Source organism: Macaca mulatta, chromosome 2 (genome assembly GCF_049350105.2).
Source record: "Macaca mulatta isolate MMU2019108-1 chromosome 2, T2T-MMU8v2.0, whole genome shotgun sequence".
Lineage (NCBI taxonomy): Eukaryota > Metazoa > Chordata > Mammalia > Primates > Cercopithecidae > Macaca > Macaca mulatta.
Window position 1 is genome coordinate 163,640,151 of NC_133407.1, and position 12,199 is coordinate 163,652,349.

The 12,199-nt window shown below is 38.2% G+C and overlaps 1 protein-coding gene and 1 non-coding gene across 5 annotated transcripts in view; both read left to right on the plus strand.

Annotated features, from left to right (window-relative positions):
- The window catches only part of GSK3B (glycogen synthase kinase 3 beta), a 269,829-nt gene that overhangs the window by 6,064 nt on the left and 251,566 nt on the right, over positions 1 to 12,199 (plus strand). The window lies entirely within an intron of this gene.
- Positions 3,806 to 3,866, plus strand: MIR6529 (microRNA mir-6529). Its single transcript, NR_128365.1, has one exon. It is a non-coding gene; the product is annotated as a microRNA mir-6529 (primary transcript).

Consider the following 12,199-nt stretch of genomic DNA (forward strand, 5'->3'; position numbering starts at 1 on the left):
ACCTTTAAATTTATATAAAAAAGAAATATTTATTCCATTTTGCATTATTGAGTTTTCTAGTTTTTTTTTAATGAGCTAATACTCAGTACATAATGGACATTTTTAGTAAATTATTCTAATATACTTGTGACTGTAATGCATTTGATGTGGTATAAGATTTAGAAACACAATTTAGGTTGGCTGGGCATGGTGGCTCACGCCTGTCATCCCAGCACTTTGGGAGGCCGAGGCGGGTGGATCACGAGGTCAGGAGATGGAGACCATCCTGGCCAACATGGTGAAACCCTATCTCTACTACAAATACAAAAATTAGGCGGGGGGGGGGGGGGGCTGCGTGGTGACGTGCGCCTGTAGTCCTAGCTACTCAGGAGGCTGAGGCAGGAGAATCGCTTGAACCCATGAGGTGGAGGTTGCAGTGAGCCGAGATCGTGCCGCTGCACTCCAGCCTGGGCGACAGAGCGAGACTCTGTCTTAAAAAAATACAAAAAAACACAATTTAGTCGATTTGGGTTCTTAGTTTATAATTCCCCTTCCCATTTTTGCTTATATTTTGGGAAGACAGGTTGACTTCCAAACAATGTGCAGGTTCCAATTTTGTATGTGATTAAATCTTACATTTTTTGTATTGAATAGTTTTCCTAGCATTTTTGATTTGATCACTTGAAGTAATGATGTATTTGTCTTGAAACTAGTTTTGTCAAACCAGCTTTTTATTTTCAGAGTACCATGGTTAGTTAACAACAGCACAAAGCCAAGTCCTTAACGTGATCCCTTAATAACGTGATCTGAGGTTAATTTCTTGATTCTTATTTCAAATCAATTTAGTAATAAAAACTTCACATTTCTTGTTTTTTTTTTTTTTTTTTTTTTTTTGAGATGGAGTCTCACACTGTTGCCCGGGCTGGAGTGCCATGGTGCCATCTGGGCTCACTGCAACCTCTGCCTCCCAGGTTCAAGCAGTTTTCCTGCCTCAGCCTCCTAAGTAGTTGGGATTACAGGTGCCTGCCACCACACCTGGCTAATTTTTTGTATTTTTAGTAGAGACGGGTTTCACTATGTTGGTCAGGCTGGTCTCAAACTCCTGACCTTGTGATCTTCCCACCTTGGCCTCCCAAAGTAGTGGGATTACAGGCGTGAGCCACCACACGTGGCCGAACTAAATTGTGTTTCTAATTTAGTTTCCCCAAAGAGTAACAGCTATACATCAGTGTGGAATTGGGTTATTTGGAATCTCACCTTACTGGAATTGGCTGGTAGTTGACAGTAAACCAGAAGCTCTCCTGAGCAGCTAATATCTGCAGGCAAATGGAGTATAAACTTTGCTCATAGGTTAGTCTTCAGGCTTTTATTAATGGTTCTTTGTTATTATTTAACACATAGTTGTAATTCATTGAGTCGTCTGGTTTTTTTGAAATCACAAATCAGAGGGAAATGGATAGATACTGATTAAGCATTATACTACTGAAGGGAATGGATGATTTGGGGAAACAAGCATATTGGGATTACTTAGTGTATGTAGTGTATGTAAGTTCATACAGATCCAGAGTAAATCACTCTGATAATTGTTCAAACGTTCACCCAGAGAAATTTTCTTTTTTTTTTTTTGGGAGACAGGGTCTCGCTGTGTTGCCTATGCCTAGCCTGGAGTGCAGTGGTGCAGTCTTGGCTCACTGCAGCCTCTGCCTCCTGGGCTTGGTGATCTTTTAACCTCAATCTCTGGAGTAGCTGGGACTATAGGCACGCGCCAACATGCCTGGCTAATTTTTGTAGTTTTTGTAGACAGGGGGTTTTGCCATCTTGCCCAGGCTGGTCTTGAACTCCTGGAATCAAGCAGTTCTGCCTCAGCCTCCCAAAGTGCTGGGATTACAGTCATGAGCCACTGCACCCATCCGAGAATATTAATTCTGTTTTAAAGAGGCAGGAGGTAGAAAAATCTCTTCTGGAGGCCTGGGCTTCTGCATAAGCTACATAAAACATCTGTAATTTGTTGATCACTGACGTGATGAAGAGAACTGGGTCATCTCTGTCTGATTCACCATCTTCTAGCTGAATTTCAGCAATATGGATAAAGGTACTAAAGTCTTCAGTGTGCTAGCCCAAGGTATTGTTTCCAACTCTTTCTTCCATTGTCCATCTACATTTATTAACTCAGCAGCAGAGTTTTATCTGATTTAAGATTTGTTGTCTTACTGTTTCTGTTTTTTTTTTTTTTTTTCCCCTTCCTTGGTATATATGGAATTGCTGCTTGGATTTTGGCTGGCTTGTACCTTTTGTTTGTGGACTGCTTAGAAGGCACTGCATGGAGTCATTTAAGCTTTCTTATGAATTATAAATAGCTATTTAGAGAGGAACTTTACTAGATACATTTATGGCCTATGAGAATTGAAAAGCTGGCCATCTTAATTGTTGGACTGAAGAAGAAGGGTGATAGTGGCAAAGTAGTTTTTCTTTTGGAGGTCTGAGAAATTCTTAGGGGCTTAATTGGCTAATATAACTAGTAAGGTTGGGTGTTTTAGATTTTTTTCGAAGGATAGGTATCTTCTTTAAATGCAACGCTGTCTACTTCCTGTTACTTTATAAAATTAATTTACTTTTTTTTTTTAACTTTATTTTATTTTATTTTTTGAGACGGAATATCACTCTGTTGCCCAGGCTGGAGTGCAGTGGCACAATCTTGGCTCACTGCAACCTCCACCTCCCTGGTTCAAGCAATTCCCCTGCCTCAGCCTCCCGATTAACTGGGATTACAGGCATATGCCACCATGCCCCGCTAATTGTTTTAGTATTTGTAGGAGAGACGGGGTTTCACCATTTTGGCCAGACTAGTCCCAAACTCCTGACCTCAGGCAATCTGCCGACCTCGGCCTCGACAAAGTGCAGCAAAATCAGTTAATACTTTTTAATTGATTAACACTTTCTTCATGACTTGTGTTGAAGTTGTTGAGTTGAGTCAAGTAAATTTCTGATGCTAGATTTCGAGTATGTGGTGTGAGCACCTGAAGAGTTAGAGGTACTGGTATTATGTCTGACATCAGACTGATAGTATTTGCAGGGACATTTGCCCTAGTGGAATTGCAGGGTTTTCACATTCTACACATTACTTAAATTATGAAAGAAAGGGGGAAGCTTTGAGTTGGTGGAGTTTTAATAATAAGATATAATTACATGTGTATGGAAGAGCAATGTACTGTATATCATATTTGCATAATACATGGCAATAATGGCAGTAATTATTGAGTGCAGTGTGCCGGATAATTGCATGTTTTATTTACCTATTTTGCTTTAAATTTTAAAAAATGTAATTTACTCACATGGTTCAACATTTTAAAGATATTCAGTGAAGTCTTTCTTCTCTCTTGCTCTGCAGCAACTGGTTCTCTTTCCTGGAGACCACTGGCATTACAATTTCTTATATGTCCTTTCATAGGTATTCTGAATCTTTACAGATTACTGATTTCTATAGTAGACTTCCATTTTGTGTATACATACATAAATTAACAATAGCTTTAGCAGAAGTGTTAGAATTAAAACAAATTTAAATCACTAACTCTAGAAAATTGCTATTTTTCAACCTATTAAGTTAGTAAATATTTATGTCTCTGAATGTAAGTTAGTTGGAGAATAAGTGCAATGATGACAGAGCTCCTCTCGTGGCAATTAGAGGTAAAATGTTAATAGTCCTAACCAATGAACAATTAATAGCACATTTAAAATAGGCGTTTATTTCATGGTAAAGAAAAAGACAAAGGATAATTTTTTAACTTTCTATTTTTCTAACATCTCAGATGAGAAAACCTGTTCTCTTGAGAGATCAGAGGCGCAGAGTGCGTCAATGTCAATGAAGCCTGTGCCTTTTACCTCTTTAAGAGCGTATGGTTTCATTCTGCTCCTAAATCAAGCACCCCTTAGTTGTTGAATAAAAATTACTTTTATAAAGGAATATATTTATGTGATTTAAAGAAATCAAATAGTGCAGAAGGGCTTATGATGGAAAGTAATCTTCTGTCTTCCAGTCCTACTTCTTAGAAGCAACATTGGCTATGACAGCTGTTTCCTCTAGTAGTTTTTATCATATTTTTAATTATATACTTTTTATCTGTTTCTTAAAATTAATTTTATATTTTTTTGTCTTATAGTGGTAGACATCATTTATTATCATACCCATCTCCCTTTTGCTTTCATACTGATATAATTATACCACTATTTAAAAACTATTATTTATTTAAATTATTATGCAAATTCTCAGTATGTAGACATGGAACAGTATTCTATGTAGAAACAAGTAGTACACAGTGATCATGTTTCCTTATGAGAATAGTTTTATTGAGATATAATTCACATACCGTAACATTCATTTTTTCAGTTCACAGGTGTTCACAGACTTGTGTAACCATCCCAACCATCTAATTTTAGAGCACTTTTATCATTTCAGAAATAAAGCTTATACCCATTAGCAGTCATTCCCTGTGTTCCCCTTCCCCACAGCTCTAGGCAACCACTGGTCTACTCTTTGTCTTTATAGATTTGCCTGTTCTGGACATTTCATATAAATGGATTTATGTAATACGTGGCCATTTATGACTGTTTTGCTTAGCATAATGTCTTCAAAGTTCTCCCATGTTATAGCATGTATTAGTACTTCATTCCTTTTTATTGCTGAATAACATTTCATTGTATGGAAATCCCACAATTTGTTTATTAGTTGATGGACATTTGGGTTGTTTCTGCTTTTTGACTAGTATGAATATGCTGCTGTGAACATTTGTGTGCAAGTTTTTGTGTGGACATATGTATGTACCTAAGTAGTGGAATGGCTGGGTAATAATGGTAACTCTCTGTTTAACGTGTTAAGGAGCATTAAGCTGTTTCAAAGTGGCAGTCACATTTTTTCCTTTGCTTTTAATCTTTTTAGACTTCATTGTTGCCATTATCTTTCTTTCTTTTTTTTTTTTTTGTACTGATGGTAATAATTATAATCTCAATTCTTCCCCCCAAATGTACCCATTTATCAGACATTCTCTGAATTTCTACCTGCCTCTTGCTCCCTTTCTTTTCCTGGAGCCCTCATCGAACTGCTGGGATCTGACCTGGTTGTTCTCCAGGCTCCGTTGTACAGCTGTCATCCTCTGACTTCTTTCATTGCTCTTCAGGGTTGGCTCTCCAGTTTCCTGGGTCCCATGTCTTTGTATCATTGAATAGTTCTCATCTGATAACTGTTTGATAAATATACCTGGAAAAGTTGTTCATTGTTTTTTTCCGTATTTGTTCCAAAAGGTCAGTTAAGAAGCTATACACCTTTTGGGCAGATATCCTCACCCTTGCAGTATCTAGATACTGAGAAATAGATGCTCGAAGTTTACTTTGTATCATTTTATCAAGTGATTACCATGCCAATATGAGGCAAGTACAAAAATCTGAAAAATATTAATATTAAGTAATTGTTTAGACTAGAGCTTTTCAGAAGAAATATTATATAAGCCAAAAATGTGAATTATATATGTAATTTTAAATTTTCTGTGAACCACTTTGAAAAATAGACACAAGTGAAATTAATTTTAGTAATATATTTTATTTAACCTAGTGTATCCAAACTAATAATATATCAAGATGTAATCAATATAAAAATTATTGAGATATTTTACATTCTTTTTTTGGGTAGTAAATCTTTATAACCTAGTGAGTGTTTTACACTTAAAGAAAATACTGATTTGGGGTTCGGGCGCGGTGGCTCATGCCTGTAATCCCAGCACTTTGGGAGGCTGAGGTGGGTGGATAATGAGGTCAGGAGTTCAAGACCAGCCTGGCCAAGATGGTGAAACCCCATCTCTACTAAAAATACGAAAATTAGCTGGGCATGGTGGCGGACACCTGTAATCCCAGCTACTTGGGAGACTGAGGCAGAGAATTGCTTGAACCTGGGAGGCAGAGGTTGCAGTGAGCTGAGATTGTGCCACTGCACTCCAGCCTGGGTGACACAGCGAGACTTTTTCTCAACAACAACAAAAAAGAACATACTAATTTGGGCTAGCCACATTTCAAGTGTTCATTAGCCGCATGTCGCTAGTAGTTACTATATTGGACAGTGCAGGCTTAGAATTTTGTCCAGGAATTATATTATTTTTGTTATTCTTAAGTAATGGAAAAGATGTGTGTGGTTTAAAAACATTTCATTGATTTGTGCCTTTGTTGTTAATCATGTTCTCAGCTTATTTTTAAATTTTATATCACATTAAAAGAGGTTGAAGATTGTTATGTTTTTCAGAAAGGGGCTTGCTGTAGGGTGGGTAGTGATTCTTTCCACTCTTATTTAGTAAAACTGTTAAAATAGCTATTGAAATTTTTGCTGTTAAGATAATTAGATGTTGGCCCCAGTGGAATTTTATCCATGCAAATATACTTTGTCGTATGTTATTTCCCTTTGCTGTTTCAAAGACCTGGCTGGCTTTCAGTCTCAAATACCACCTCAACTCCTATTCATGCTTACCACAAGGCATGAAATTCACTTGCGTATGACTCCTTCGGCACTCTCTGTGGCCCTTCTAATGTTCTTCCTTGTATTCTCGTTAACGTGTCTTATTTCTCCGTAGGGGATCATAAGTTCCAACATGACATAAAAATGTTTTATGCATCTTTGTATTTCCTGCAGTGTGGAGCACATTCCTTTTTGTATTGGGACACTTAGTATATATTCTAGTTGAAGGCAGTTTGTCATGTGATATGATGTCTAGTGGTATGCTAGTTTCCAGGTCACCAACCAATTGCTGATGTTTCTAGAACATTTAAGTTTTGATATAAGAAATTAAGTTAAATTTGTTTTTTGTTTGTTTGTTTTTTTGAGATGGAGTCTTGCTCTTGCCAGGCTGGTGTGCAGTGGCGTGATCTTGGCTCACTGCACCCTCCGCCTCCTGGATTCAAGCGATTCTCCTGCCTCTGCCTCCCCAGTAGCTGGGACTACAGGCATGCACCACCACGCCCAGCTAGTTTTTGTATTTTTAGTAGAGACAGGGTTTCACTGTGTTGGCCAGGATGGTGTCCATCTCCTGACCTCGTGATCTGCCCGCCTCCCAAAGTGTTGGGATTACAGGTATGAGCCACTGTGCCTGGCCCTGTTTTTTTTTTTTTTTAATTTTTTTTAATGTGAAGGAATGATAGTAGGAAAGAGATGTAGAGACATAGAAATACAGACATTTCTGTTGCGCTATGTGCTTAGCGCTGAGTAGCTCTGAAATCTTTGGATGGATGACTGAATGAAAACAAGGACTTGGGTGCTAGGTTACACTGGTTGGTAAGCACAGTACCTTTGAAACATTGAGCCTGTGAAGCTACTATGGTATCCCCTTCCATTATTTTATTTGGAGTGGGTAAGGACTGAAGAGAGATTTGTAGCAGTGAAACCTGACAATTCAGTTTCTTTCCTTACACCAAGTAGCTTACTCTGCAAAAGAATAAAGTAAACAGACAATATTTAAATATGAAAAGTCCTTTCATCATGGATGTACTTAGGTGTGTAATTGTATTGTGGGGGAGGTGTAAAACTATTTTTTTTTTTTTTTGAGACTAAGTCTCGCTGTGTTGCCCAGGCTGGAGAGCAGTGGCGCGATTTGGCTCACTGCAATCTCCGCCTCCTGCGTTCAAGCGATTCTCATGCTTCAGCCTCCCGAGTAGCTGGGATTATAGGTGTCCACCACCATGCCTGGCTAATTTTTGTGTTTTTAGTAGAGGCAGGGTTTCACAGTGCTGGCCAGGCTGGTCTCAAACTCCTGTCCTCAAATGATCCTGGCCTCCCAAGGTGCTGGGATTATAGGCATGAGCCACTGCGCCTGGCCGAAACTAATTTTTACAAGACTTCTTTTTGGGTCTTTAAGATGATGTTCGTTTGTTTGATATATTAGTATGTCAATTCTAGAGCTTTCCCAGAGAGGGTGAGAAATATTAATAAACAATAGGGATTCTATTGCTAAATAATGCAACTTTTTTTTTTTTTTAATTAGAGGAAAGAGTGTGGTCGTCTTCTTCCTTCTTCCCTCCCCCTCCTCCGAACTTCTTTTGGAGGCAGAATCTTGCTCTGTTGATCGGGTTGGAGTGCAGTGATGTGATCTTGGCTCACTGCAGCCTCAACCTCATGGGCTCAAGCAATCCTCCCACCTCAGCCTCCACATTAGCTGGGTCCACAGGAGTGCGCCACCATGCCTGGCTCATTTTTGTATTTTTTGTAGAGACGAAATTTTGGTATATTGCCCAGGCTGGTCTTGAATTCCTGAGCTCAAACAATCCATCCATGTTGGTCTCCCACAGTGCTGGGATTACAGGTGTGCGCCACCTCACCTGGCCATAATACAAATTCTTAAATAGTGGTAGAATATGACTTTCTATATTTGGTTTTGAAAAATAAATTGCTTTCCACATATCAGCATGGTATTTCCTTCTGTGATTAAATGTGTGCATTGTGAGATGTTTGGCTGGTCTAGGGTACAAGTCTTAGACATAGAAGAAATTTCTCTGTAAGTAGCAAATACTTGTTATGCCCTTCTTGAACCAAGAGGATTTACTAAAGAACAAGGTATAATTCTATTTAAATTCAGTTGAACATCAGGAATAACTTTTACTGAGAGACTTTGAGGCTGTTAAAAAATATGTTTATATAGGCTGGGTGCGCTGGCTCACTCCTGTAATCCCAGCACTTTGGAAGGCTGAGACGAGTGGATCACTTGAGATCAGGAGTTCGAGACTAGCCTGACCAACATGGTGAAATCCCATATTTACTAAAATTACAAAAATTAGCCAGGCATGGTGGCAGGCACCTATAATTCCAGCTACTAGGGAGGCTGAGGCAGGAGAATTGTTTGAACCCGGGAAGTGGAGGTTGCAGTGAGCCGATATCACACCACTGCACTCCAGCCTGGGCAAGAGAGTGAGACTGTATTAAAAAGAAAAAAATGTGTGTGTGTGTGCATGTATGTGTAATTTCCTGTCAGATTGTAGATTAAATAAGAGCTGTGCTTTTTGAAAGGATAGAGGAGACGGGCCAGGTGCAGTGGCTTATGTCTGTAATCTCTCCGAGAGGGAGGCTGAGGCTGGCGGATCCCTGAGGTCAGGAGTTCGAGACCACCCTGGCCAACATGGTGAAACCCTGTCTCTACTAAAAATACAAAAATTAGCTGGGCATGGTGGTGCATGCGTGTAATCCCAGCTGCACGGGAGGCTGAGTCAGGAGAATCGCTTGAACCTGGGAGGCGGAGGTTGCAGTGAGCCGAGATCGTGCCACTTGCACTCCAGCCTGGGCAACAGAGCAAGACTCCATCTCAGAAAAAAAAATATATATATAGAGGAGAAGTTCTAGTATGATATTTCTGCTCTACATTGGAGAAGGAGAACTTAGTTAGAAACAAAAGGTGTGTTTGTTGTATTTGTCATGACTTCCAAAATGGGAGCAGGTGGGCCAATTCCTGGGTCCTTAGAAAAGAAGACCCAGAGACAGGAGATTGTCTGCCTGCACTGTATGGGTTATGGTATCAATATAAGTTGTATAGCTTGTTGGCTTTCAATATTAGGAGTAGGAAATTGTTTTAAAATGCATTTCACATTATATCTAATTAAAAACACATCTTTTTTATTGTTAATTTCTTACATATAGCTGAGAAAGCCTGTGTACTTTCTGAAGTCTGGGAAAGAGGTAAGAAATGCTGCTGTGGACCATAGGAGTTGGGGTGGGGGAAGAAGCTAATTAGAAAAAAGTTTGTGGTCATGATAGATTTTGAGTTTCTCTGGATGCTGTTGATGATGGCCTGAGTTTTAGAATTCAGATTCAACTACCCTTTGAATGTGTATTGTGTGCCAAGCACTCTCATTCCATTTAACTTTCACAATGTTCTGTGACAATATTTGCTCCATTTAATGAGTGAAGCATCTGAGGTTAAGATATGTATATTTTTAATTGATTTATTCCGGGGCCTTACAGTTTGTAGGGAATAGGTTCCGGATGTTGATCCCAGGCCCTCCAGACTTGAAGTAAAGGAAGAAAATTTTTGAGTACTTACTATGTCATTGTACAATAGTAAGCAATTAATTTAAAATAAGTGTTACTATATATATTTAAGATATACAACATGATGTTAATATGATACATATTATAATAAAATGGTTACTATAGTAAAACAAATTAACATCTCCATCTCACATAGTTACTGGTCCCCCACCCCAACCAAGAGCAACTGTAATCTATTTAACATTCAACAAAAGCCTGGGTACAATACACTATTATTAACTATAGTCTTCATGTTGCATGTTAGATCTTTTGACATGTTTATCCCAGGTATTTGCTGCTTCCTATGCTTTGACCTACATCTCCCCATTTCCTCCCCTGCTCAGACTCTGCTAACCAGTTTATTCTCTATCTCTGTATATTTGACCTTTTTTTGAAAAAAGATTTCACATAATTGAGATCGTGAAATATTTTTCTTTCTGTGTATAGCTTGTTTCAGTTAATGTCCTTCAGCTCCATACATATGTGTATACACACACACACACACACACACACACACACACACACACTGAAGTTTAACCATTTGTCCACTGATGGACACCTAGGTTGTTTCCATATGTTGGCTGTTGTGAATAATGCTGTAGTGAACATGGGAATGCAGGTATCTTTACAAAGTGATGATTTCATAACGTTTTGTGTATACCCAGAAGAGTAATTACTGGGTCATACGATAGTTCTATTTTTAGTTTCTTTAGAAACCTCCATACTGTTTCCATAGTGGCTGCACTAATCTCCATTCTCACCAATAGTGTACAGGGGTTCTCTTTTCTCTACACGTTTGCCAACACTTAATCTCTTATTTTTTTATTTTTACTTTTTTGATAATAGCTATCCTAACAGGGGTGAGGTGGTATCTCATCGTGGTTTTGATTTCCATTTCTCTGATGATAAGTGATGAGCACCTTTTCATATACCTGTTGGCCATTTTTTATGTCACCTTTGGGGAGATGTCTGTTCACCTCCTTTGCCCATTTTTAAATTATATGTTTTCTTACTGTTGAGTTGTATGATTTCTTTATAAATCTTGAATATTAACCCCTTATCCGATATATGGTTTGCCAATAATCTTTTCCCATTCTGTAGGTTGTCTTTTTATTTTGTTGTTTCCTTTGCTGTGCAGAAACTTTTTAGTTTGATGTAGTCTCATCTATTTTTACATTTGTTTCCTGTGTTTTGGTGTCATGTAAGAAGTCATTGCCAAGGCCAACTTCAAGGAGATTTCTCCTTATGTTTTCTTCTAGGAATTGTATGCCTTCAAGTCTTATGTTTAGGTTTTTATCCATTTTGAGTTGGTTTTTGTGTCTGGTGTAAGATGAGAATTCAGTTTCATTATTTTGCATGTGGAAATCCATTTTTCCCAGCACCATTTATTCAAGAATTGTGTTGTCTTGGTGCCTTTGTTGAAAATTAGTTGACTGTCTGTGTTTGGATTTGTTGCTGGGCTCTCTATTCTGTTGCACTGGTCTGTGCGTCTGTTTTTATGGCAGTACTAAACTATTTTGATTATGGTTGCTTTGTAACTTAATTTTAACTCAGGAAGCATGAAGCCTCCAACTTTTTTTTTCCCCTCAGAATTGCCTTGGCTGTTCAGAGTCTGGTGCTTCCATGTGAATTTTAGGATTGCTTTTTCTACTCTTGTGAAGAATGCCATTGGGATTTTGATAGGAATTGCGTTGAATCTATATGTTGCTTTGGGTAGTATGGTAATTTTGACAATATTCTTTTGATCCATGAGCTTGGAATTCTTTCCATTTATTTGTGTCCTCTTCATTTTCTTTCATCAGTAGTTTTCGTTTTCAGTGTACAGGTCTTTCAACTTTTTGGTTAAATTTATTCCTAAGTATTCTGTTTGTTGTTACTAACACAAATGGAGCTGTTTTCTTAATTTCTTTTTCAGCTTGGTCATTATTTGTGTATGGAAATGCCGTGAATTTTTTATGTTGATTTTATATCCTACAACTTGACAAAATTAATTTATTAGATCTAACAGTTTTTCGTGTGGTCTTTGGAGTTTTCTATATATGGGATCATGCCATCTGCAAATAGAGGTAATTTTCTGATTTGGTTAACTTTACTTTTTTTTTTTCCTTTTTCTTGTCTAAATGCTCTTGATTTAGACAAGCTCTTCCAGCACTTCTAGTACTCTGTTGAATGGAA